This window comes from Vigna unguiculata, chromosome 11 (assembly GCF_004118075.2).
Source record: "Vigna unguiculata cultivar IT97K-499-35 chromosome 11, ASM411807v1, whole genome shotgun sequence".
In the NCBI taxonomy this organism is placed as follows: domain Eukaryota; kingdom Viridiplantae; phylum Streptophyta; class Magnoliopsida; order Fabales; family Fabaceae; genus Vigna; species Vigna unguiculata.
The window spans coordinates 28,386,667-28,414,623 of record NC_040289.1 but is presented as its reverse complement, the minus strand read 5'-3'; the positions used below and the strand labels follow the sequence as shown (position 1 = coordinate 28,414,623).

Genomic DNA, 27,957 nt, shown 5'->3' with positions numbered 1-27,957 from the left:
GACCAGTGCTAACTCGTCGAATGTCCAACGAGAGGCTGCCACGTGTTAGAGCAGTCTGTCTCCCAAATCAGATTTCCTTTCCACAATTAGGGTTTGGTGGTGGTTCTGTGAGTGGTCGTGGCTGTTGCAGATTCCGCGAGTGTCGCTGCAATGGTGGTTCCCAAAGCAGACCCGGTGTAGCAGTGGTGGGTCTGGACGTGTGTGAGAATGGTGTAGGCATGGTGATGCCAGCGTGATGTGAAGATGGAGGGGCTACGATTCTGGTGTGCACGCGTTGGTGGTGACTTCATGATGAAGAAGACGCAGCGGTGGTTCATGGTAGCGCGAGAGTTACATGTTCGAGCTGCTGGCAGCGCGACTGCGGAGATGGGGTTGCATCTTTCCATGTGGTCGCGACAAGAGTTACTAAAATGGCAGATTATCAACATCGGAAACGACGCATAGGGGGAGTCGAGACGCAGCAGAGATAGTGGTTCGAGGCTGAAGTCGCGGTGGTTCTATGAGTCATGAAGGCTGGTTCGCGCATGGGGAAGCGATGGAGGTGCGAGAGAGGCACGACGGAGGACGGTGGAGGTGCGAGAGTTGCAGAAGGTGTAAGACTCGTGAAATTTAATTAATTAAATAAATAATTAATTAATAAATGTGGGTCGTGGAAGCCTTTATGGCATTTAATGGTGGAGAGTACTTAATTGTGTGAGAGAATTTGGGTTCAAGTCCTAGGTATGCTAATGTGGTGTTATTTAATTTTAGTATTTTTGTAGACATGCTTGGGCGTGATAAGTAAAGAGATCATCTTTGACGTATTAATGTTATCACGAAATATGACATAAGTTGACATGAACATGAAGAGTCACACAAACCCTAGCCGTGAGAGGGCAACTAGGATGGCTGGAAAAGTATCTCTAAACACCATTGAATGATCATTAAGCTCATTAAATACTTAGTTCTTCATTTTATGGTCATTAACCTTAATTAAGGTGTGATTAAAGAGACAAAATAAGGTAAGAGAGAGGGGTTTTGTGAAGCTGTTATTGTGGCTGCAGAAGAGAACACGAATTTGAGAGTTTTGGTGAGTTTTTGAGTGAGGTTTTGGGGGGCTGAGTTGAGGGAAAGGCAAAGGAGGATATTGGTGTTCAAGGGAGAGCTTACAAGAGTCAAAGCTAAGCTAAGGAGATCCAGGTTAGGGGAGTTCCTTTGTTAATTAAATTGTGCTTCTTGCGTAACCATGTAATGTTTGGAATTAATAAAGCTTGCATATCTGTTAATGTCAAGTTTTGTACGCGTTTCTGGATTTTTCCAAAAACTGCCTGGCGATCGTCCATGAGCCGCCAGGCGACTCAATGTGTCTGAGCCAGTTTTTCTAGTTTTTCTTATGAACCGCCTGGCGGCTGAGGGTGGCCCACTAGGCGACGCAACGTGCGTCTTCCCATTTTCTCGTTTTGGTTGGTTTGTCAGCGATGCCGTGGTGTTTGGGTTGTATTTCTATTGTACATATTTAATTGGCATGATGAATTATGGGATTGTAGTTACTAAATTGATTGGAATTGCATGAACTTGAGAATGGAATTGGGGGTTAGGGTTTATGCGGGAATTGGGGATAATAAGCATGAAATATTTCAATGATTGGTGCGTTGATTATCCAGAATTAACTATAATATGAATGTTGTACCAACCCTGTATGGTGTGTGCATATAGAAACACGTTGGGATGAAGGTGGGTACTGTAATTGGAAAATTAGGGTGCAGTTCGGTGCTGGAAAATCTGGGCAGAACCCAGATGTGTATGCACCGCCTGGCGGCACATGAACTGCCGCCAAGCGGCCTGTCAGTGTAGTGAATTTTTGGGCAGTCTTGCGTGGGTTTCGTGTCTTTGGGTATTTAATTGGCAAACTATACTTGTATGATTTAGAAATTTAACAGGTAGGAAGAATTTGACTTAAACGAGACTAGGGGAGATTAAAATAAGTGAAAGTGTGAAGTGTGACATAGATAGTGGTGATCTTTGAACATTTGGGTGCATGTGGTAAATTAAATTCAGAATGTATGTTAATTGTGTACGAGTGAGATAATTATGTGAGATATGGTATGGATGGTGCAACTTTACCCTAGTAATGGTTTTGTGCTTGTGAATTTTTATTGAGGTACATATGCAATATTGACCAAAGTGTGGTGTTATGAGTTTATAAAAATATCAGACTGTGTGATCCTAAGACTGGGTGTATGTGGAATGTATGTGGCATGTTTAAAGGGGTAAGTGAAGGAGAGTATGGGTGCATGACAATACTTGATTTGATGGCATGTTTGAATGGGTGTGATGCAATCTTATTATAGTTGTATGACTGGAAAACCAGGCTGTGTTATAAATTGTTGTGTTGTATGATTGAGATCCCTTGGGGATTTGTTTATGTGCCAAGAAACCAGTACCAGTGCGCTATTGGTATGGCGCCTGGCAACACGAGCGAGCCGCCAGGCGGACGAAACGAAAATCAGTGGCAGTGGTCACAATGCGAGCAGGGCGGCTGGTGGTAGGGAGGGTTCCACAAAGTGGAATGGTGTAGTAAAGACCCTGACGATGCGGTGGCGCCTGGCGACGCGGGAAGGGTGTGCCAGGCGGTGGCGACGAGTGGCGCCTGGCGGCATGGTGAAGTCCGCCCGGTGGTGACGGTGCAATGATGATGCTACAGGTGTGTGGTGTCTGGCGGTGTGTGATACCTGCCAGGCGATTTGGACCCAGTGTCCGCCTAGCGACGTGGTGATGGTGCGCAAGGAAAGGTTTCTAGACAGCTTTAGGTGATGTTCATGATGTGAGGCTTTGGCTGGGGGTCCAGTTACGAGTGTAACCTGTATTGGAGTAACACATGACCACTCTAGGTTGTAGCCTGGTGGTTTAGGAAGTCCAGTGGAGTGTGCGAGTTGTGGTTCGTACGGCGAGGTTCGGGTGATTGCCCTCTTCAGAGCATTCTGATAGAGTTTTGGTAGTCTGGAACAGCTACAAACTTTGTGTTTGTTTCGGGGAGCTCCACTTGGTGTCACGGTGAGATGCTGTGGCAAGGTTATTCCCACGTGTGAACTATCAAGTGGTGGCCTGTAGTTGGAGGGGCGAGTAGACACTCGTGCAGCGAAGATCGATCATTGTTCTCACCTAAAGGGTATAGAAATGTTAGACGTCTAATGAAAGTATTAGAAGTGGAGAAGTAAGGAAAAAGGGAGAAGAATACTAACCTGGGTTTAAATGTTTTGATGTTGTATTTAATATTTTATTGGTTGGTTTTATTTAAATGAGCTCACCCTATCTGTGTGTGTGTGGCGATGATCATGTAACTTGTTATATGGGAGCAGATGTTGATGCAGGTGAGCGGACAAATGCATAGAGACGGAGTGGGGAACTCTTGGGGATTTTCTCACTAGTTTATTTTATTGGACTATAGTGTTATTGTAATAATTTTATAGACCATTTTAATTGTATTATAGTATTAATGCGAATTATTTTATCTGTTTTGGTGCGTTGAACTTAAGGTTTTAAATATTTCCCGCGTTTTGGGAAATTGTTGAATGATAAATGAGGTCGTTTTATTAAATTTTATTTTTGTTTTATTTTAATAAGTAATTTCCGGCTAGGACGTTACAGAAGGTGGTGGCAGTTGTCCCTGCAAGAGCTGTCACGATGTGGTGGTGGTTGCAGGACGTGCGGAGATGACGCAGATGTCGCGAACCACTAGTGCAGCAACGATGACGAGGTTTCCGATGAGGGCGCGACGAGCGGTGGTTTTTCGGCGTGTGCAGTGGTGGCCGGACGTGGTCATGGCGGCTGCGGAGTGGGTTGGTGAGGAAAAGAGAGAAGAAAGAAATTAGGGTTAGGGTTTTGGTTGTGTGAAGGAGAGAGAGTGATGAGGTGGCATGTTTTGATTGGTGATTTGAGTTAGTGGAGTATTGATGATGTGGCAAACTGTGAGTGGTTATTTTAGTGAGTGGGGGATTGAGGACGTGGCAAGTTTTAATTGGTTAACTTAATAAGTGGGGGATTGCCACATGGCGCAATCTGGTGGACGAGAGTTTAAGTGACATTAGGGGTGCAACTTCGTAAAAAGGAGGTGTGCAAAGCAGAAATTGAAAGTTAAATTGCAGAAGGGGGTGTAAACCTGAAAACATGGGGTGCAGTTAGCTCCATAAATGTCTTTTTTAAGAAATAGATATTCCAATTGGAAAAAGTGGGTGTAAACATGAGAATTGGAGGTGCAATTAGTACCTGAACTATTTCTCTCCAAAATTCCTATTTTGGGACTTAATTAATGAATTAAAATATTCATTATTTACACTCTTAAGGACCTAAATTAAATTATTGTTGCATTATTAAACTCAAGAATATCCAATAATGTAATATGCAACTAAATACAATTTTTAAGTGCAAAAATAATATTAAATTCCCAAAATTTAATTATTGAATGTGAGCCAAGGTTCGACTCATCATACCTTCCAGGCGGTTTGGAAGCGGGCAGCGTCTGACGGTACGTGTCCCCCGCCAGACGATTTTACTACAGCAGTGTTGGTGTTCTTGATTCTGTGGGCGTGATCTACAAGGCTAATGGTGAGGCTTCAAAGGTGGGATTGCTGGTGTTCCTTGAGTTGTGGCTCAGAACGTATCCCTTGAGTTGTGGCTCGGGATAGGGGTTAAAGCACGTGGTATTCCTTGAGTTATGGCTCGAAATAACATCTCTTGAGTTGTGACTTGGGTTGGCGGATGAACGCGAGGAACTCTTGAGTTGTGGCTCGATTTGGCGAGTGTTGCTGGTGTGAGTGTGCTGGTTGTGGCCAGTACGGATGGGTCCAGATAGATTGCCCTCCTCAATAGTTGACTGACGAGTTTGGTAGTCTTAGGACGTTGCGAACTATGTTCGTATTTGGGAACTCCACCTGGCGTTACGGTGTATGATCCGTAACATGGTTTCCTGCACGTGCTATATCGGTTGTGGCCGATAGGTATGGCAGCAAGCCACCTAGAAGTAATCACTAGAAGATGTAGAACATGAATAACCTGGTTGTGGCCAGGTGGTATGAATCAAAGGAAGGGAAATCCTTTGGAATGATTGTGTTTTATATTGACATGTTGTATATGGGTATATATTTGTATATGTTTTATCTGTTAAGCTCACCCTATCTGCTTGTGTTTGGCGATGATCGTATACGCGATATACGTGAGCAGATGGTGTTACAGGTAGATCTGGTGAGGCATAGAGTCGGAGCGGGGCTAGTCTTGGGGAAATTTTCTCAGAGTTTTTACATTGTCTTTATGATTTCAAATCAGTTGTAATTATTAATATTACTGGACTATTTTTTTATGGTAATAGTAATTATATTCGTAGATAATTTATCATAGATAATAGACAATTTTTTTGTAGTGGCAACACAGTCTCTTGTAGATAATCAGGATGGAATTGGAATAACAAATAATATTGTTTTAAATTAAACTCATTTATTGCCAGAGCAAGGATCAAACAATTTTTTTTTTTTACTTTGAGAAAGAGTATAATAATAACTTAAATTGATAATATAATATTTAATATGAGGTGTGCGTGCATGTAAAAGAATAAGTACAATATCCCATTCAAGTTTGGGAGAAAAAGTACTAAGTAAATTAAGTAAAATGTTATGACAATCCATTCCTTATTTTATATTTTGACTAATTTTGGATAAACTAATTCTATAAATGTTTTAGACTTTTTTATAAACAAGGATATGTTGTTTAATTAGGTGCATTACACATATTGATTGATCTAACATGATTTTTTTTTTTTTTCCAACCATATCCTATGCTGACAGTAGTCTTATTGAAGGTTGTTTCTTCTTGCACCGTCATCAAATTAATTTCTTCGTGCACTCCATTAATTCTCTTCGTGCACACTATCAAATATATGAATTTCTAGACTTTGCTTTTCGTGCACTCCATGTGGATCAAAATTTCTAGAAGCCTATATTTCCGTGATAAGGTGCATATAAAGAAATTTTGATGGGAGCATTAAAAACAGCCTTTATTGAATGGATTTCACCTTTCACCTTAATTTACCAACATAAAACTTTTTCTTTAGGACTTCATTTACGGACTAATCCACCGTAACGAATTGCTTCATAACTCGTAACACATTAATTGTTTCACAAAACATGTTACACCGAAGGAAAAGGTTCGGTTAGTTTACAAAAATGGTATAATTTTTTTTATCAAATTTACTGAAATTACAAAATTTTAAAATTTGTATGAAAATGAGTATATCATAGTTGAAAACACTATTTAAATTGAAGAAATTGTATTAAAGTCATGCTCTCAATACTTCAATTAACTTGTAATACTTCAATTAACTTCAATCACCCTTAAAGTATTATGCATCAAGTGAAGTGGTCACTAAAAAGAAATAAATTTTAGGAGGGGTTATCTTTTGTATTTCCAACGATTTTAACTCCCGTTAAAGGCATTACTTGTAGTTTGTTTGTTTTTTCTGGAAATACCAGTGTCACTAATGGATTAAAGACTGTATCTGAAACCTCTATTACTTATCGACAGACGGTTCTGGAACCTCAGTTACTTTTCGACTATTTTGGAAATCCCGTCACTTACCAACGGTTCTGGAACCCTTGGTACTTTTCAGGGATGTTCCAAACTTTTGCTAGTTTTTAGCGGTTTTAAATCCCTGGTGGGGGTTCTTACCCCTGCAATGCAATTCATTATTTGTTGATGTTTTGGCTTGAAGTTTCAAATCGTCTTAATTTTATTTGTTGCACTTTTTAATGCACATAATTCCTAAAACATATCAAATAAAAGAAAAAAATTCTAAAATTTTGATATTTGTTTTTAATTAGATATAAAATTCATAAAAACAAATAACATCATCTATAAGTTTAAGGTAAATAATAAAGTTTAAACATTCAAACTAGTGAAATATTACAATATCTGTATTCCTTCATAAATATAAAACAGTGAAAGTCTCATAACATTCTCCAATTATCAATATTGATTTGAATCATTTGTTTTTTCATTAGGAACATTCCCTTATCACATACCTAAAATAAAAAATAACCATAATTAGTAACATTATTTACATTATAAAAAAATATTAAGATACTAAAGATTTGAATATTACCAATAATGGATGAATCATAGGAAAGTTGTTGAGGTAATTCTCCTTGATAGTTTTGTACAAAGAAAAGTCATTATTGCGTTCATTTCATTAACTTGTGATATTTATGAACAAACCTATTACAGAATACAATAAATCAAATTAATCAAGTAACATAACCTAAATGACTAAAACTTGAGAGGTACTAACATCACATGCAATGATGGGCAACCTCACTTTTACTTTAGAGAAACACATAATGAACTACATGCATTTGCAAGGGTAGGACCATATATCATATCTATTTGTTTATCTAAGAGATCAAATCATATAGTTTTTGTTCATATCATTCATATTCATACATTATGCTATCTATCTATTTAGTTATCTATCATAGTGTAGTGGCAATTGAAATTATGAAATGGAGACTCTTTATTATGTTGTTCCCATCTTTCAAAATTAAAGCTTCACCAAGGTTATCAAACTCAAGAGTTTACGTAAACTCATGAGAGTCCAGTAAACTTGGATTGTAAATTTGAATCGTAAACTCGTAAGAGTTTACTTTGATACAAAAAAAAAATAATTTATATAAATAACATCCTAATGCAAATAAATTCACAAAATAATACAACACAAAAGTACTTTAAATAAATAAATTCATATAAATATTGTAAAATATAAATTCAAATGTCATGTGTCAATGTCTAATCCTCTAATTAATTCTCTAATGACATTATTTTATTCTAATTAATCAGTTCTTCAGTATAAAATTAAAAAATATTTTATAATTTATAATAAACAAACACTATTTTTAAAAGTTAAAAGCTAACTAATAATATTTAATATTGTTGCTTTCCAACAAGAAACTTGCGTGCAAATGGCTAAAAAGGTTATAACTTCAAGTTAAAAGATTGTTTTTAAAAATGTTATAAAATCAAACATTCAAAATGCAAGAGGGGGAACGTGTGCAGAGGCGAGTGTGAACAACATTCGAGGAGAGGATGACCCAGGCGATGGACATTGACGGTGAGCGTGAGAGACTACATGAGAGAGGGTGAACTACGAACAAAAACCCTAATCTGGTGTGAGAGAGAAATATAGGAGAGGGGTGATGCGCGAGAAGAAGAAAGGACTTGAGCACTAGGAGCCCTAATCTGGTGGGTTGGTCTTGTCCATAACTTCGTTTTAATTAAAATTTTGTCCATCGAACTCCCAAAAACGCATCTAAAATCGCGAGCTCATATGATTCTATTGATTCTACAATCGAGTCTACCGATTCCACACGAAAAGCGAGTTTGCTTCTGAGTTGACTCGGAAGCCATAGCTAGAAATGCAAACTCATCCGAGTTAATGAGTTAACTCGCGAGTTTGATAACCATGCTTCATACCCATTTAAACTCCCGAGGTTGAAGTGAATGGGCATTGAAGCCAAACTAATTATAAGAAGGAAAACATGAAGACATCTCACTATATGAATGGGCACTGAAGCCAAACACTTTAGATGGGCAAGGTCCCAAACCTAAACCCCTAACATGTCCACAATGTTCTTGATTTCCAAAAGCATAACCTAAGGAATCATTACTTGATATATCTTTTGATTGGGATGATGATAATTTTGATCCATATGCTTGTATATTTTCCTATATAGAACACGAGAAGAAACTAATTAAAATAAGATGAAGTGTTGATGATATATATAGACTTTATTAGAATCGAACTTACATAACTTTTCCTTGCTTCATCACTAACAAATGTTCCATTAGCATGCTTGTGTGTAGATATCCATACCTCTCCTCTACTGACCTTATGGCCACATTCTTTTTCCTATAAAATTGAAGAAAAAGTATATCGCACAACAAAAAAACTTAAAACATAAATTTCACTTGAAGATATGTAGTATTGTCACCATTTGATCTCTTTCCCTTGCAATGCTCTTAGATCCACCTATGTGAGCAATGATTTTATTTGCTCTATTCTTTTTATTTTTTAGGGCATGGTCCTAATAATCAACATATAAATTTAATAATTATGAATAAGGTTGATGAAAAAAAGTATCAATTATACGTTTATTTTTCAATTTAGAGGCGATAATCAACAAAAGAAGCCTATTGATCTCTATCTATTCCTTTTAGAGCCATTGCGATCAATTCATCTCTAGTATACGTACCACCATTCCTTTGGTTCCAAAATTCTTGTCAATGGTCTCTCCACTTTGTGTTAAGTGATTTGAGGACATGGTTTATATGAACATCAGAATGGACACAAAAATTAGCCTTAAAACACATAAAAAATTAAAATTAACAACAATCATAGTATAATTAAATTGTAAATTCAACTTTTACATTCCTCAACTAAATAGTGTTCTTAAGTACATCTTCTTTGTAATCTTTAGGAATCTTCCTTCAACTAGAATAACTAATAGGAAAAACATTGAAGTTTCTTGAAATACTACCTAAGAACCTATAGAATAATTCACCACTATCTACAATTGGTTGGCCCTCATTATTCTATTAAAGGCATACATCATTGGCTAACAACTGTTTTGTATTTCTCTTTCCTTATCATCTATGAAGTTTGAAAAACTAATTCAATAATGCATTCTTCGAATAATTTTTAGATTTTCACATCATAAACATATTTCAATCTTGAAAGTTATAGAAACTGGAGAGCTTATTTCATTTTGGAAGTTACAAAAATGTTGATGTCTTTTATTTTATTTCATATTTATGGAATTCAATCTTATTGTAATGTCTGCTTAATTAATATTTGATAGAGTTATTAAAACTGTGTTCTAGCACATAATTTAATTAAACTCAATTACAAAAGGCTCTTAAGTAATTTTCATTGAATATGTGTAATATTAAATAGTTGCATACCAACATCAACAAACAATGCTCATTTTCAAGTTGCAAGCCTTTGTTGATCTACTTACAACTTAGTCTCCTCATTTTCTTCCTCTTCACTTCCAAAATATGCATATGATGTACTAGTTGAAGATATCCTCACTTTCAAGGTTCCTGAAAGCAAATTAGTTGAATGAAAAAAAGTGTGCATAATTATTAGAGGATTAATAAATTGGAAAAATACGTGAAACATATATCTTACTTAGTTGAGGTGCATGTCCAAGTGGAGGGGGAGCTTGTTTAGTACTTAGTCGAGGTGTAAGTGGAGGTTGAGGAGAAGCTTGTTCACTACTTGGTTGAGGTGCAGTTGGAGGTGGAGTTGGAAATGGAAATGAAAACCTTTTCAGTTTTGGAAAATGAATCAATTTGTTGAATTTAACAACCACAAGTTATAGATGAAAAAAAAATAATAAGAGAGTTGAGATATCTACCCAAGTTTACATGGACGTTGAAGATATGAAGGATGAGTAAACTTAGGTCCAAGAAATGGTATATCTACTTGTGTATCTGCCATAGGCTTATTTGAGGTTGCAAATTTCTTCTTGAAGATTCCAAATGACCAGTAAAACTCTTGAAGATTTAATATTACATAGTCATAAATAATAAAGCCCAAAATTTTAAACTCAACATTTACCTGGATGAGATGGATGATGACATAAAGGTGAACAAATGTAATTATGATAAACTATTTGTCCCTGCAAGGCTCAATTATTTTCTACCCTTATTTTTAAAGGCTGCCCCAATCCATTGGGCCTAAGGCTGACCTATAGGGAGTCCAAATCCCCTAAACCAACCTAACAATTTCACTTCCATCTCACTTTCAGAAATTCAGTTCCTCAAACCCTCCCTTGTTCTCAACAGGAGCTCTGCTTGGGCTTGGTTCTCTCTTGTTCATGCTAGCTCAAAAGCTCACCTCCGTCTCATGTAAGTTGGTCCTTGAATCGCACTCTCCCCTTTCTAAGCTGTTTTGGTAGTTTCTGTTGGGGTTCATAGTAGTAACCCTATTTTCTTTTTGTGCCGCTGTTCTCAGCTCTCGAGTCTGCTCCTACTCCTAGAGCTGCTGGGTTTGTTGGCTTAAGTGTCGAAGTCTATTACTAGCTCTTTCTAGGTAAGGGAAGTTAGGGTTTTGGTGTTTTCTTCATAATCTCCCTATTTTAGCTTTGTTTCGTGTTTAAGATACTTGGGTGTTGCTGTGATTGCTTTGAATATTGCTAAATGTTGACTGGGTTCTTGAATGTTGGTTGTTGCACGAGTGAACAGTGGTGGGCACTGGTTTTCTCGTCCAAGCGAGTGTGTCTCGCCTAGGCGAGACGAATATAGGCTTGCCCAAGTTTTCTGCTCGAGTTGTCGCTTAAGTGACAAGCCTTCGTTTTGAGCGAGTTGTAGTCACGCTCAGGTGAGGAGGTCTCGCCTAAGCGAGAAATCGTAGAAACTCATTGTTCCTCTTCGAGCTCTCGCCTAGGCGAAAGGAGCTCGCCTGAGCGAGAGACCCCTCTCGCCTGAGTGAGCCCTTTCAGCCTGAGCGAGAGCTGTGCGTAAAAGTGTTAGGGTTCTGTTTCCTTCTTTGTCTTTGGGTGTTTGCCACATGTTTGGTTGGATTACTATGTTAAAGCATGAGATAAGTGATTATGCATGAGTAAAATAGTTTATGGGTTGTGAATGATGAGTTTGGCATGATCTTGGCATGTAATGAGTGTGGGAAGGTTGGTTATAAAAGTGACATGGAATTGGTATGAGCAATAATGTTATAATGATTGATGGAACATGATGTTGGTGTGGTCAGGATATAATTTCACGATAGTTTCATGGTGGTGCCTCATTGGTCAGGGCGTAATTCCATGGAACTCTATGTGAGATCCCATGGTGGTGCCTCATTGGTCAAGACGTAATTCCACGTTGGTTGCATGGTGGTGCCTCATTGGTCAAAACATAATTCCATGACCCTTGTTAGTGGGAGTTTCATGGTGGTGCCTCATTATATAACTTAGTAAGGATTCAAAGTAAGGATTGCATCCTGACGCTCTAAGGAGTCAGTTAGTCTCACATAGAGCGTACTGACTCAAGTGGTGAGAGTAGCAGGAGGCCTGAAACACTTTAAGGCTAACCTTGTGAGTGGTGGGATGAGACATTTGACAATTAGCTCGATAGAGCAGTAAAGGCCACCACAAGTGCAAGCATCCTGTGAATCCGACTAATTATATGTAATCGGATAAGTCGTGTCTTGAGTCTTAGTGTATTGGTTGCGAGTCATTAGATGATTGGTTGATGTATGTATCTTGGACTATGAAATGTATGCAATTGTATGATAAAATCATTTTCTACTCTTGCTTACCCTTTCTGCTTGTTTGTATGTTCTGTGTATGGTTTTCTCTTTTTGTGATGATGTGAGCAGAGGGGAGAACTCCTCGTGGTCAATAGGGTAATGGAGATTCCGCTGCCTAGTTCATTTTGGAACAGAACATGCTTGTCTAAGTTTACTTTAGGACTATGGCCCATGTATTGTCTACCTCTTGAGCAATTATTTTAAATACTGTTGACCCTTGAACTCTATTTTGTAAGAAGTAGTGTTTATACTCCGAGACTTTACTCTTAATATTATATTGTGTGATGTTCCGTTTAATTAAGTTTATCTATTAAATATGACGTTAGAGTCCCATGTAGAAAAAAATTTATGAGTGGTGTATACATCCAAACTAATATTTTTGGTTGATGTTTTCTTCGTCTTCATCAGGTGGTCTTGAAAAAAATAAAACAAACACATTAAAATCAACAAGGAGTAGTAATCAACTTTAGGTGGTCTCTACATCTCCAATCTAAAAGCTATGTAAGTTCTACATGATCGAATTATTTTAGATGCAAACAAGAAATGGACTTAGTTTTAATAATGAAAAGGTCTCGATTCAGTACTTATATTTATTAGAGTTTGATGATATATATTTTATTTAGCATGCAAAAGTTTATTATAAATGAACAAGCAAACGTAAATCTTCGATGCGGTGTAAAGAAAGGCTACACTTGTATTATTTAAACACAAAAAGAACAAAATGAAGTCTAATAAAGCGACAAACGCAAGCTCAAGAAAAATAGAGAAAGTTATTGTAATATAGCCATCCTGATTTTATATCCGCATTTATAAGTTTCATAATACCAAATATTTGATCTTAGAAGAAAAAAATAAATACCAAGAACGTAAGTAATATCTATAATCATTTTCAATTACGGAACCTTCGTCAAAGAAAAACTAAATATATATTGTACAAATTTAATGGAACCAATATAAACTCCTACTAAGAAAAATATTCACTACTTTCTATCACTTATATAAACCCTTGTTTAATCTTGTGAAATGTTTATGAAAATATCGGTAAGCAAATTTTAAAATTATTACACTATTCTTCCGTACGCATCTAATATTGACCGTAAATGAGAATATTTGTAAATATATTTTAAAATCACTACATGATCCCCTTTGAGTGTGTAATTGACAGTACATTGAGAAAAGTTTTTCACAACATGTTAGGTTAAATTATACTTTTGGTCTCTATTTTCATAACAAAATATTAATTTGGTCTCTCTATTTTTTTTTATCTCAATTTAGTTTCTATTTTTGAAAATTTGATGCAATCAAGTCATTTCCGTTAATGGTATAGTAACGACGTTAGATGAGGTGCCATGTGTCAGTTTATGAATTTTTTGAATTTTTTTTTATTTTTTTTAAATTAAAAAAAATTAAAAATTTGCCACGTATCAAACTGACATCGTGCCACGTGACAGTGACAATGTGATATGGTAGTGACAGTCACTAAAAAAAAATATTTTTTATTGACGATCGGTTTATAGCGGTTAAATAAACTGCTAAAAATATTTTTATTTCTGATACTTTTCTTTAACCGTCACAATCCGTCAATTATATTATTTTAAACTTAATTAGTGAGTCTTTTATTTTTTAAAGCTTCTTTTCATCGTAATCTTCCTCACTCGTCGACCACCACTTCTACTATTGTCAGCGAGATCAAGATCTTCACCACAACGGCGACACCACTCACCGCCTAGTCTCCTTCATCGCTACATCTCCTAGTTCAGTCTCCTCATTGCTCATTCATGTGTTTCCGTGTTTTGTCTCTCTGGTAAGTGGTGCTTCTGACGTCATTGTCTAATTCTAGGTTTTTTTTCCCTCCATTTGCGATGCCTACTTTATTCGCGGTTGTCAATTCTTGTATGATCACAAGTAGTATATTTCATTCTCTCACCTATGTAATTTAGGGTTAAGTTTTTGTTGTTGTTAATTTCTTTGAATTTTGGAATAATACGAGAAAGGAAAGGTGAAATTTGCCTTTATTGATGAAACAAAGTTGTACTATTCAGTTCACATGAGCTTCAGCATTCGCAACAACAACGAAGAAGAATGTGAGGCAACGAATAGTGGGAAACAACTCCAAGGGATGTAGGTAATTCTGATTTAGATTTCTAATTTGTTTCATTTTCTTAAGGAGCTACCTATAATGATTCAAGTTGTAGAGAGAGAAGCACTTTTGGGCTTATGTTCCTATTTCGACAATGATTTCTCTTGGAAAGTTGAAACAGATTGTTATGAATGTTATGGAGTGCAGTGCAAATCCTCCATAGGGAGAGTGGTTCAACTCGATCTTTTTGTTGCCAAGTGGAATTCTTACGAACAATATATAAATTACTTGGATTTTTTGTCTTCAAAGATTTGAAGGAACTCGACTTGTCTTATGGTAATATAGTTGGTTGTGTGGGGGGATATAGAGAGGACATTTTATTTGTTCACAGAGGATCATGAACGCCATTTTCAGAGGTGGGATGATCACCATGTTCGTCTTCTCAAGCATGAATTCGTGCATTTTAAGGTACATTTTTCCTCTTAGGTTAATCTGTTCTGTGTGTACATGATGTTATGTTTATGGTTACTCTGTTCTCCAATGTCAAAAGTGAATTTCCTTTCATAGTTGAATATCCTTGGAAATTGTGAAATGTGCTTCCATGGCCAGATGTTGATGTTGTTGACATGAGAAGCCAAGGTGGTTTGCTTCTTGAAGATTTGATGAAGATTGAATGAAGCTCTTTTGAACTATCTTGAAGCCATAGACATTGGAATGAAGCCTACATTGATGAAGGAAAGGAGATTTGATGATATCCATGGTGATCAAGGCTGAAACATGTGCTCTCCATGTAGTTACATCATTAAGAAAGTGTACTTGTTGTTTTTAATTCATGTTGTAGACCTTAAAGCATTAATTAGATGTAGTTTGGTCTTTGGTGTGTTTTTAATCTGTTGAATGGCTTTTCAAAAGGTTAAAATGTCTCTTTTAATTTGTTGAATGGCTTTTTAACAGGTTAAAAGGTTGGCTGCAGTAGTCTTAAACTGCAACAAATTCAATCAGTTGATTTGGTTTTTAATCGACTGATTTCACTTAAGTCAAGTGAAATCAACCGATTGATTTGAAAATCAACCTGTTGAATTTCGTAACAGTTTGACTATAAAAGCTGTAATTTTCGAAAGAGAGGTCTGTTCATCATTTTAGAGCACGATTTGGTTCTGGAAACTTGTGGAAACTCTCTCCTTCATGATCATAGGTGTTGCAGTTGTTGAAGATTGATCTTGGATCAATTCTTGAAGCTTTTGGCTTGGTTTGAAGCTTGGAGAAAGTGGTTTGTGGTAGGCAAGGCTGTGCTACCACTAAGGTTTGATCTTTCTCAAGTTTTGTGTGTGTGCCTGGTGGTTTTCCAGGTCTGCAAGAGGGTTCTTGCTGTGCTGGTGTGATTCTTGTGTGATTCAAGAGTCTTTTGTGGTGTTTTTGCATATTTTGGAAGTGTAAGAGTGGATTCTTTGTAAAACTTTTGAAATAGTGCAAAGTCAAGCTCAGGTTGCCTTGACAAATTGGATGTAGCTTAGGTTTGAGTGAACCAGTATAAAAATTCGTGGTGTCCTCTCTTCTCTAACCTTTCTCTCTTGCATTTTCATTTTAAAGTTTCAAGAACTTGTGATTTAATCATCTTTATCATGTTCTTGCATGTTTTCATAGCATCTGAAGCATTGAGCATGTTTGTATAATCATTTGGAACTGATCTTGATCATTCTTGAGCATTGTTTCTGGTTTAAAATTCAAATTCACATTTCTGCATTTTTCCCAGTATTTCAGTCGACTGTTTTTCAATTTCAATCGATTGATTATACCAGAACAAAATCTGTTTAGTAAAATCAATCTGTTAACTCTGTTTTTGATCGACTGAAAGTGTACAGTTCAGTACTGTTTGCATCCTAACTTGGTGATCTATTTGATTCAATTAAAGGAGGTTTTTAGCTTGCAAAAATAGTCTAAAGTTTTAACTAGCCAATTCAACCCCCCTTCTTGGCTTTTCAACCATTTCAAAACTAACAGATGTTACTCTTTTTTTAGTTTCCTAGTGAAGATCTCGTTGTTGTTATTACCATTATTGCTTCAAATTCTGAGTTTTGGTAATTTTGTTATTTTACAGGCCTTTCTCCAGGTCCTTAGTTCTCTAGCTTTTCATCTAGAGCACTTTGGGCTACCATAAGTTTCAGAATTTTCAGGTAACCTTGTAGCTACTAAACTTGTGTTTTTAATTAAAGGTTTTATTATGTAATTGAGAGGTGTACTTGGGATTCATCATTCAAACTTTTTTTGTTGGTTACAGAACTTGGTATTTTTGAATAGTTATCAGTTTCATTTTTCTACCCCTTCCCTATTTTCTACACTCCAGCTATATAACACCTGCTATTGTTATTCCCATCGTACAAGTACTTGTTAAATTGGAAGGTATGGATTAATAATTACTAGTTTATGGTGGTGGATTAATAATTACATGAATTGAGCAACACATTACTGTACTTCTGTTGTAGACCAGAATGTTGGATATTAACTATATAACTCCATAAATACACTAGTTTCTGTGTTATGAAATATTTTTTCCATAGCTGCATAAAGAAATTCCTTTTCAAATGTTGATAGTTCATTTAATTTCTAGGCTTCTGAAGATGCTAAGAAACTTGTTGATGAAGAAAGAGCTTTTGCTCGTGCTGAAATAGAGGATGCCAGAGTAGTAGTTCAAAGAGTGGAAGAGGCACTACAAGAACACGAGAGAATGTCTCAAGCCTCTAGGAAACAAGTTTGTGCTATTTACTTGTCATTTGTCATGTTTTATTATAGGGAGTTTGTAATAAGCGCTTGTCGAAAAGTTTATACAAAGAGGCTCTTTTTGATTATTGTTTTAATGTGATACCCTTGAGTAGTTGAGCTACTGCTTCTCCTTTCTTTGCATTGTTTGCCATTCCCACTCAAGTGTTTTTGCTTTCTCTTTTCTTTTATCCGATGAACCAAATACTGTTGGTCTATCATAATTTAGTAATAATCATTTCAACAAAAAATGGTTGTATCTTTTAGGACATGGAACAATTGATGAAGGAAGTTCAAGAGGCTTGAAGAATAAAAATCCTGCATCAGCCAAGCAAGGTATATATGAACGCCTACACATGTACCTAATTTTTCTGTCATCTAATTGCTATTTCCATTGCCTTCTCTTTTTCTGGGTTCCATTTTTCTTAGGTGTGCCAATATCTTGATTGTTCTTCTTTGTTGAATTAACTTTCTTTCCTTTATTTTCCTAGACTTCTTTTTTCCATATTGTTAAAATTTTTATTAAGTTATTTAAGATAAATGATTATATTGATGTTGATTGAATTCTAGGTCATGGATATGGAACATGAACTTCGAGCATTGAGGGCTCAACTTGCAGAGAAGACTAGACAGTATCTGAACTTGAAGGGAATGAAACCTTAGGTTCTTACTTTCAAATTCAACCTTGCTTCTGATAATGCTCCTGAAGTTTCTAAATGTTCAATTCAGTGGTATCGTGTATCATCTGATGGTGCAAAAAAAGAACTTATATCAGGTAGTTTTTCTGTTTTATTTTATTTTTTTCAACTAGCAATTTGGCTGGCTCTTGATTTATGCATTTCTTCAACTTATTGTATTGCATTTCCTATTATTGGTCACTTTCCCGGAAGGCAAATAACAGTTATGATTATGCAAATTCTATCCTTTAGTATTTATAGAAAGTTATATACCTATAATCTGTTTAACATTTTTCATCTCAATGTAACTACTTATATTGTTTAAATACTAATGATTAATTTAGTTAGACTCAAACTATTTTATAATGTATAATTCACCTAACAAATTATTTTGGACCCATATATAGGTTTAATTGAAATCATGACTGGCAAATTAAATAAACGAAAATAATTACTTGGTTCAAGCAATTATATATTATATATAACTAATAAAAAATTGTAGTTAATTTCAAAACAATTTTTGTATTGAATATTAGTTTTATCAAGCACAAAAAATGTTGACATTATAATTTTATAGGTAACGGAAAATCCTTCAGGAGATTTTAAGAGTATGTATCGTTATATATGTAAGAGGTCATGGGCCCTGGCAGATAGAGACCAAGCCTGGCAAGTTTCTGATACTAGTGCAGAATGTTTAAAGGTAATTAATAGTACTTATTTAAGGTCACGTAATTTTTAGTTTTGTTTTGTTAAAAAGTTTCATGTACAAAGCAAGCACACATCTTAACCTAACGAATTAATTAATTATCCTATGTTTCAGTGTTGTTTACTTTTATCGGTGTTGCCAGAAGAGATTGTGGGAGAAAAAATGGAACCTCAAAAGTTATATGTTCAGTCAGTCTTATACTGTCACTGTAGCTGAGTATTATTCAATTATACATATTTTTCTCTATAACTTTAAAATATGTAATACTTAATTTTTGAATTCATTTTATTACTTTAATTACTATAGAGTGCAAATGAAGGTATGGCTGCATGGGAGCCAGCAAGAGCTCAGGAATGGTTAGAAGTAAGTGTTATATTAATTAAAAAAAAAGTTTTGTTAATCATTTTTAATAATGGATTAATTAATAAGTTTGTGATTACTTACCAGCGACTTAATTCGACGGAGTTCTTTGTTGACATAGTAGTTCAGCATGAGTATGTTGAATGCATTGCATCATCAATTGAAGTTCTGGTGTTGTTTAAAAAGCTTTATCTAGAGCATAGGAAGGAAGAGATTGAGAATTTCATTGGTAAAGCAGTAGCATTCTGATAGGTTTAGTGGCAAGGTCTTCACAAGGAGAAATAAAGCAGAGAGGCAGTTATAACCTCCTGTAGTTATAACCTCCTGCAGTTATAATTGTGTAACAAACTAATATAAATAGTCTGTGTTTTAGGATTGGTAAGGAGGTTTTTTTAATTTTTTTGGAGTGTTGGAGTTAGGGAGAGAAGGGGTCCTCTCGAAAGACCTTTAAAGTTGTAAGCGTTTGTTGTTACTGTTGTTATTCAATTGAAAGAACAATAGCCACAATAAGATCATACAGGGATTATACATATCTGTCTGAGTCTGGATACCTATCACATTCATTGAAAAATGACAATTAGAAGATGGTTGTTGGTATGGGAATTGGGTAGTTTGCTTCACTTACTGTTCCTGGTTTGCACTGGGAGGTTTAGTTGCTGCTGGAAAAAGTTACAAAGACTCATTTATATCTTCCCTTATCATATAATATAACTTTCTCAGGAGCAACCAAATCAGTTTACGCCCCTGAGACTTTTGATGTTGGACGTGTATTGCAAAGCTGATGTTATTTCAGAAAGTGAGCATCTCACACTTTCAACTGCTGGTCCAATAGATCCAGGTCTGCTTTCAATATGACATATCCTCATTTGCATTAGTAGTAGTCACTGACAGACATTGCTTCGGTACAAGTTGCTATTTTAAAAAAATAAAGTTGTTTTCTTATATGTTCTTTTAAGATATTGAGACATGTTTTTCTGTGCAGTCATGTTTAGCTTAAATTTCTTCTGTATTCTCATGCAGTTGCTGGTTTGGGAACCTATGTTGAGGCACTTGTGCGCAAACATGATACTAAATTTAACGTATGTTGTTCTGTTCCTTTTAACTTTTATTTACATGCGTGCCTTATTATGTTGAGCTGTTTTTTGACCCAAAGGTGTATGGTTTCATAGGTTGTTGTTATCTTGTGCTTTGTTCTTCACATTCCAAAATAAAGTTTAGAAGTCAAATCTAGTCAGATTATAGTACATGATAAGAATATTGTAGTTTCCTTGATTACTTTTTCAGGTAGTTGTAACTCAAATGAATGGTTCACCCCAACTGAATCTATTCATGTGCTTCATGTTGGAAAGATGAGGACAAAACTCTGCAAAGGAAAGACCACAATTGCCAAAGAATACTATTCAAGTTCAATGTAGGTATTTAAAATTGTTGATACCATCTATGTTTAGATTGTGAAAAGCAAAGCAACTCAATGCTCCAACATCTTTCTTGCACTCATTCTATACATTATGTTACTCACTTGCTGATATATATACCTTGTGCATTGAATTATCCGATTCCATCTGTGTGCACATGAAAATGCATTTATTCTTGTGCTCTTATCTTCTTCTTTTCTACTTGTAACTTATGATAAATTGAAATTTGGTTGACCATATTTCTTTGATCTTGCTTTCCTTAGCTTTGTGGTGTTAGAGGGGGTGGAAATGCAACAACACAGGGAGTTTTTTGGCAGCCAAAGCAAGGACATTCTTTTGTATTAGCTTTTGAATCAGAGAGAGAAAGGAATGCTGCCATCATGCTTGCAAGGAGATTTGCATTTAACTGTAATGTATGTCCTTTTGAAACTTAACACATCGGTTAGGATTTCAAATTCATCTTTTCTCTTTCTCTTTTTGGCCACTATTGTTAAATTTAAACTACAAATAATGACACATCATGCTTGCTGGACCAGATGACAGAGCTCATCTAGGGACATCATGAGTCTCCTTACAACTTTTTCCCACCCTTGTAATTATGAGTTTTCTACCTTGTATTATTACCGTAAGTGTTATTTAAACACTTGAAATCTTCCTTATAATATTGGTTTAACTTGTAGTGATTCACACCTTGTGGTCTGAATCATATATATATATATATATATATATATATATATATATATATATATATATATATTTAAAAATGTGATATATATTTTGTGACAGTTTTTAACCGTTAAAATCTGATATATTTTGTGGTGATTTTTAACCGTCAAAATATGATAAAATATCAAAAAATATAAGTAAATTTTGTAGTGGTTTTTGACCGCTAGTAATTTCTTTTTTGTTTTTGACAGCAATACCAGCGGTTAGATTTTTTTTGTCAAAATCTATTTTTGACATGCGTAATTTTGACGGTTTTTTTAACCGTCAGAAATTTCATTTCTGACGGTTTTTAACCGTCACAAATGTTCACTTTTTTTGTAGTGAGTGCCACGTGTCATAAATTATATTGATATTTTATTCCATCATACTTTAATATTGTTTTTTATTTGAATTTATATTTTAAATAAATTGTATATTTTTAAAATGTGTAAAAGTCAATAATTTCTATACAAATATTTGAGGTGGTGTAAAAATAACAATTGTATAAATGTTAAAAAAAATTAACTAGTTTATGTAACAATGAAAAACAAATAAATTTAAAATTTGAAAACAATTTTAAGTAAAGTTGAATGTGAAACAAATTTAAATAAACTTAGTTTTGTTAAATAAAAGAAATAAAAGAAATTCAAAAATAAATAAATAAAAATTAAAAAATCCAGGAAGTGACACGTGGCACCCCATTGAACGCCGTTACTACACCACTAATGGAAAACACTTGATTGCATTAAATTTCCCAAAATAGGGATGAAATTGAGATAAAAAAAAAATAGAGGGACCAAATTGATATTTTGCTACGAAAATGGGGACCAAAGGTATAATTTAACCTATATTTTAAAACTGTTTTTAACCTCTCTCCCTTTCCTATAGCTAACGTCAGTTTCATCAAAAGCTAATAATGTATGAGTGTGAATGAAGGAAAACTCATCAATTACCTTGTTTGTTGTTCAAATGGTTTAGATTCATAAAAATTATCAACATCATTTTCACCCATGTTGTACTTGTTTCTCTGATGTAAATGTACATGTATATCGCTTTACACAATCAATTAGACCCATAGCTAAGAATTTTAAATCATATGAATGGATGGCAATTCATTCAATCATTATCTAAAACAAAACAAAATACTTAATATTCAAAGATATACTTAATATTTTAATAATATATATAAATCAAAGATCATGTCTATCACAAAAAATATACAGACACAACGTGAAAACCACTCTGCAAATTTCCTATGAACCCTTTTGTCTATCATAGAGGATGATCTTTTGCGACTTCTTAGTCGTCTATGTAAAGGGTCTCTAAAGTCTTTATGTGAAACATATAAAACATATAATCTAATATTGAAGGAAAAACCAATTATAAAAATAAACATAAATACTTACTCTCGAAATGGGTCAACTATGGTGCAGTTAGTTAGCACATGACGATGTGCTTGAAACTTTTCCTCTGCAGATAAAGTGAAATAAGTAAAACCCTCAACTGGTTTTCCAACATATGGGAAGTGTCAAAAGAACATAGATAAATCAATCAAAATAGAGCATTCTTCTTTGGGAAGTGTCATTCTCATTGCCCAAGGTAGAAGTTGCTCCATCAAAACATGTCAGCATGACTTTTTAATCCACCAAGCTTACGTTGTTTGATATCTACACATCTACTAATGTTGCTATAATAACCATCTAGAACAATTAAGTTCTTTAAAGTTTTAAGAAAGAAATATTTATTTACAATTTCCTATTCAATGTATTTCATCTTATGTTATCGAACTTAGAATGAATTAATGAATTAATTCTAGTATGTAATTAATTTATAATATTATTGTCGAGCATAAACACTTAGAATGAATTAATTTTATTATATGACTAATTTAAAATATCCATGGTTTAATAAAATAAAAAAACATATTAGTTATTATGAGAAGTTATAATTACATTTGCAAGATAACAAAGGTCATAACCATATATATTGTTGTAATTAGGATAATAATGATGGTCTTATATAATTGTCGTTAAACATGATATATCTTTTAGATGCAACATTTACAATTTCGTTTTAATCCAAAACTTGTCAAAATTTCAACAAATTCATTAGTGTAGAAAATGGTGTTGGTCAGGGTTATTTTTGTCATTCAGCTTTCGTTTCAAACTCAAGGTATATTCATCATTCAGCCACGTATTGTTAGTGACACAACACATATATCTAAACACAAAATTGATTTGATATAAGTAACTACATAAATCAATCAAATAATGGTAATAAATCAAAGGCTCACATCGTCCATAACTGAATAATGGCAATATTCATCTCTTCTTTCCCTGGTGGAATCTCTAAGACATCTTGTTTATGCAAGTATAGTAGGATGCAAAGGTCTCTCCCAAAAACATTAGAATCGCAAGGAATCTACATCGACTTATTAGTTATGATTTCAACAAGTTGGTGTAATGCACCAAGAGGGTCATCCAAAGATAGAGCAATCTTCTTGGGTTGAGGACTTTCCTGTCGATGTAATTGAGTTTAAATGGATTACAATTTAATGTTGAATGTAAATAACATGTAAACTATAAAATTTAGTATATGGTGAGTTTGAGAGTTTGTAACAAGTGGGGAGGGGGGGGTCAGAATTAGAATCAACCAAATCTGTAGGCCAGACGAGGAAACCTTGAAATGCTTGTGCCATAGTATATACCTCATAAGTTGGCACATGAACTAAAGTATACGGCACGAGAACTTCCTCTATCGTGACCTTAACCTCATTGTTTGATTGTTCCATACCATGAAGAATTGTGGCCGCCATGGTGATTCAGGGGTGGCGAAAGAACATAGGGTTTATTTTCTATCGCACAATATGGCTTCAATTCTCATAAGAACCGAGGTAGAATGTGGGGGTTTCTACTTCGGTTCACATCCGAGACCAAAAGCTGACCCCATTTGGCCTCGTCCTAATATGTCTCGATTCTGGAACCAATGAAGAATGGCAAAAATAACTGTTGCCAAATCCCTTTCATGCACTAGTGTACAACAAGTAAAAATTTCCTAAATACTATTATACATTTCAATTATAAGTATAACGGTAGTACTTTTGAATGTTTGCAAATTAAGATATTGACTTGAATTAGTATATAGAAAGACATTGTTGCAAAATATTTGTTTTAATGCAAATATATATATGACTGTTTACCAATTAGTTGTAATACGAGCACAAACAATGGTTGTCATCCATGCATTACATAGTAATCGCACTCATATGAGGAGGTTTTTTAATTACATTACAATCTATAAGCACAATTATAAATAATTAAGGAAGAAAACCAAATGAAACAATTATAAACATAAGGACCAAAATACCAAACCTGGGGGACAACCATGAAAGATTTTTTGTCTTACTTGTTGATCTCCCTAACAACATGTTATGTCTAACAATTGAACTATGATAAAGAGAATGTGTTAGGATACTTTTATATAAGAAAGAATGTTCATGACATTGGGGTTATTACCAATCTATTACTTGTTTAAGATAGAGGGAGCGATGCAATGAGAAAAATCACATAGCAAGGTTCTTCTTCAAGGAAACCACAAGTAGCTTCCATTGACGCCTTAGAAGAAAATAAATTCATTGTTATACCTTAAAATCACATATTATATTCACAAGTTAACAAAGTACACTTATGAAACAATATAAGGGACAACATAATGAAGTACACTATAGATAACATTTGGTAACGTCAATGTTTTATTAATATTATTCAATTATTTTATTAAATAACAATTATTTAATCCGTAACTTATAGAAAAAAAGTTTGTTATTTTTACCCGTGAGTGGCACCGATGCTTCTAGTGGAGGAGATAATTGTGGACGAATGCCATAACTCTCGAACTATTGCTGGAACTTGCGCATAACCCTTTCATTCACATTCTTATTTATTTTTTGCATCAGATGCATGAAGATTGACAAGAGGAGGCACCATGAGACAATAAATGTGGGATTTTTGTCTTTATCTTTTCTTCAAGTTTTCTATACCCACCATGAGACAATAAATGTGGGATTTTATTTTAAGTACTTATCCCTTGGGCCTTTTTTCTCTTTTCCTATACACAATTATCAATTAAATAATTGATTATTTGAAATAAACATACTTATCATTCCTCACATGTACGAAGCTCAACAAATGGACAATAAGTGTCTTCATCAATTGCTTTGTATTTGACTTAAGAATGTTCATTCTTTTTTGCTCAAAATACATACCTAGATGTCAATTTTATGTTAAATCCACAAAATTTCTCAACCACTGATCAGAATCATTTATGTCTAAACGTCACCACATTTTGGAATGTCAAATGTCATCTGCAATACAGAAAATGCAGATCAAAAGTATTTAACAAATTATCAATAAATTCAATAAAATTAATATTATTTACCAATAAATCATGTCGTATCATGTTCTGATCAACTTCAGTCACATGATCGAAAAATGGAGTAAGGATGGATATTTTGTCCCGTGCCAATACTCATAAATAGCTTATAAAGACTTTCGCATGAGAACTTGAAGCTATACCAATTTTGACGTTAATATAGATAGTTGTTTTCTCACCATTAGCTATTCTCATTAAGAGTTGTCTCAACATAGTTACCTATTTGGTAGGTCTCCATTAGGTCCTTCATCCTTTGATGAATTATGATGTTTAACCATATATTTGTTAAAAGAAAAACGCACAAAACATTAATAACAAACATATTAAATCACATATAAAAGATTATTTAACAAAACAAGTAAGATTGTATAAGAATATGAAATTCATACATAAAGTTATGGATTGGTCATATGTATATTACCAAAAAATCTGTCGGTAAATAACACGCACTGTTCATCTTCCTCCTTCCTCTTTCCTTTTTTTGTCATCGTCGCCGTCGCCATCGCCACGTCGTCCCCTTCTTCTTCTTATTCTTCTTCTTCTTCTTCTTGTCTTCTTTTAAGGTGAACTTTGGGCGAGAAATTTCCCATATGTATCATCCTTCTTTTAAATTATCGACGAATTTTACCGATGAATTTTAAGTTATGGAAGTACTGATGAATTTTACCGACTAAAATAATCCATCAACAATACAAATTTGGGCGAGAAATTTACCGCAAATTCATCGATAAAAAATATTTAAATTATCGACGAATTTTACCAACAAATTTTAAGTTATCGATAAATTTTACTGATGGAATAATCCGTCAGCAATACAAATTTGGGTGGGAAATTCCCCGCTCCTTTTACCGATAGAATAATCTGTCGGTAAAATTTCGTCGATAATTCCATTATTTTTTGTAGTATGGTTGCCCCCAATATTAAGATTACTCAAATTCTCTTCATTAACATGAATTTAGTTTTTGCCTTGAAAAGTGACAAACCAATGTTTAGACGTAAGATCTTTTACATAAAAAACTTGAGGTGCTTGTTGTGCCATGATAAATGGCTTGTCTCGACAATCCACCTTCCAAAAATCAACTGAAGTCATTCCTAATTCATCCATTTTGACACTACTTTTATTGTCAACCCACTTACATTTGAATAAAGAAATATTAAACATGGTATAATCATCCTCTCATATCTCTTCTATTATACCATAGTATGTCAGTGAGCCAAATATAAGATTTTAATCTTTAGATGTGGAAAATTGTAGCGACTCAACTTCAAGATTGACTACACTATTTTGTACTCTACTTTTATCATCCAAAGACCTCGTATAGAATGAACAATTATTAATTTCGTAAATCGTGCAACATATGACATCAAAATTTAACCCATTTGCTAACCATATCAAAGTCTTAGAGGATTCAAAATATTCCAAAACCTTAAATTTAAACCAAGCCATGGATGTTTTGTTATGCTCCATCAATTGTCACTTCTTTGATTGTCTTTGATTGTTCTCTTTCACAATGTCTTTGTGTGTAGATCAGTAAGGGATCTCCTCATTTGTGTTGTTCAATATGTATATACGTGCTTGCAACAATTCTTCGTGATCTTTGCTAACCACATTCACAACTCATATGCTCTTACTTACATGTTCAACATGCGAGAAACTCCTATCGGATTTGCTTTCGTCATGTAATATAAACAAAAATTGATACTTTCTTTAGAAATATACCTTTCAATCATTAAAGCTTCTAGATGATATTAATCTTTCAAATACCTATTCAAAATCTTCATATAAAGGATACATCCATCTGAAGTATACTAGTCCACGAACCTTGATTTCTCTTACCAAATAACAAGTACATGTACCATGATGGAGGGAAAAACATCTCCAACTGACACAAAATGATAACAATTTCGCCTTGAAGTTCATATAACTTTACAAGATCAATTACTTCACTACAAATTGAAGAAAAAAATGAACACAAACAAGTTATAGTTTGTCTAATACTTTTTAGTAAAATTCCATGTATAACCACCAATAATAATTGTTTCATTACGATGTGGCAATCGTGAGACTTTAGGCCAACAAGCTTTAAGTCTTGCATCGACACTAAACTCTTAATATTTGAAGAGTATCTTTGAGGTACCTTGACACCTTTTAGGCAAAAGCAAAAACTTATCTTCTCTTGTCTGGACATGGTGTAACATGTAAGGGGCAAATAAGTACGCCTCCCAACCTCCCTTAGTACAAAGTTTTCTCGGATCTTCATTTCAACCAAATCCAAACGAGCATTTACTTCATCTTTTGTCTTTCCCTGAATGTTAAGTAGAGTACCAATCAAGTTATCACACATATTCTTCTCTACATGGATCACATCTACGCAATGCATAACTTGTAACTTCGACCAGTATGGAAGATCACAGAATACTGACTTTTTTTCTTCCAAATACATGATGTTCTTTATTAACTTTTCCATGAATTTGAAGGCCAATCAATGGAATTG

At 34.6% G+C, this 27,957-nt stretch overlaps 1 pseudogene; it reads left to right on the top strand.

The window, feature by feature from the left end:
* Positions 1-20: 20 nt before the first annotated feature.
* Positions 21-20,891, top strand: LOC114170320 (annotated as a pseudogene).
* The last annotated feature ends 7,066 nt before the right edge of the window (positions 20,892-27,957 follow it).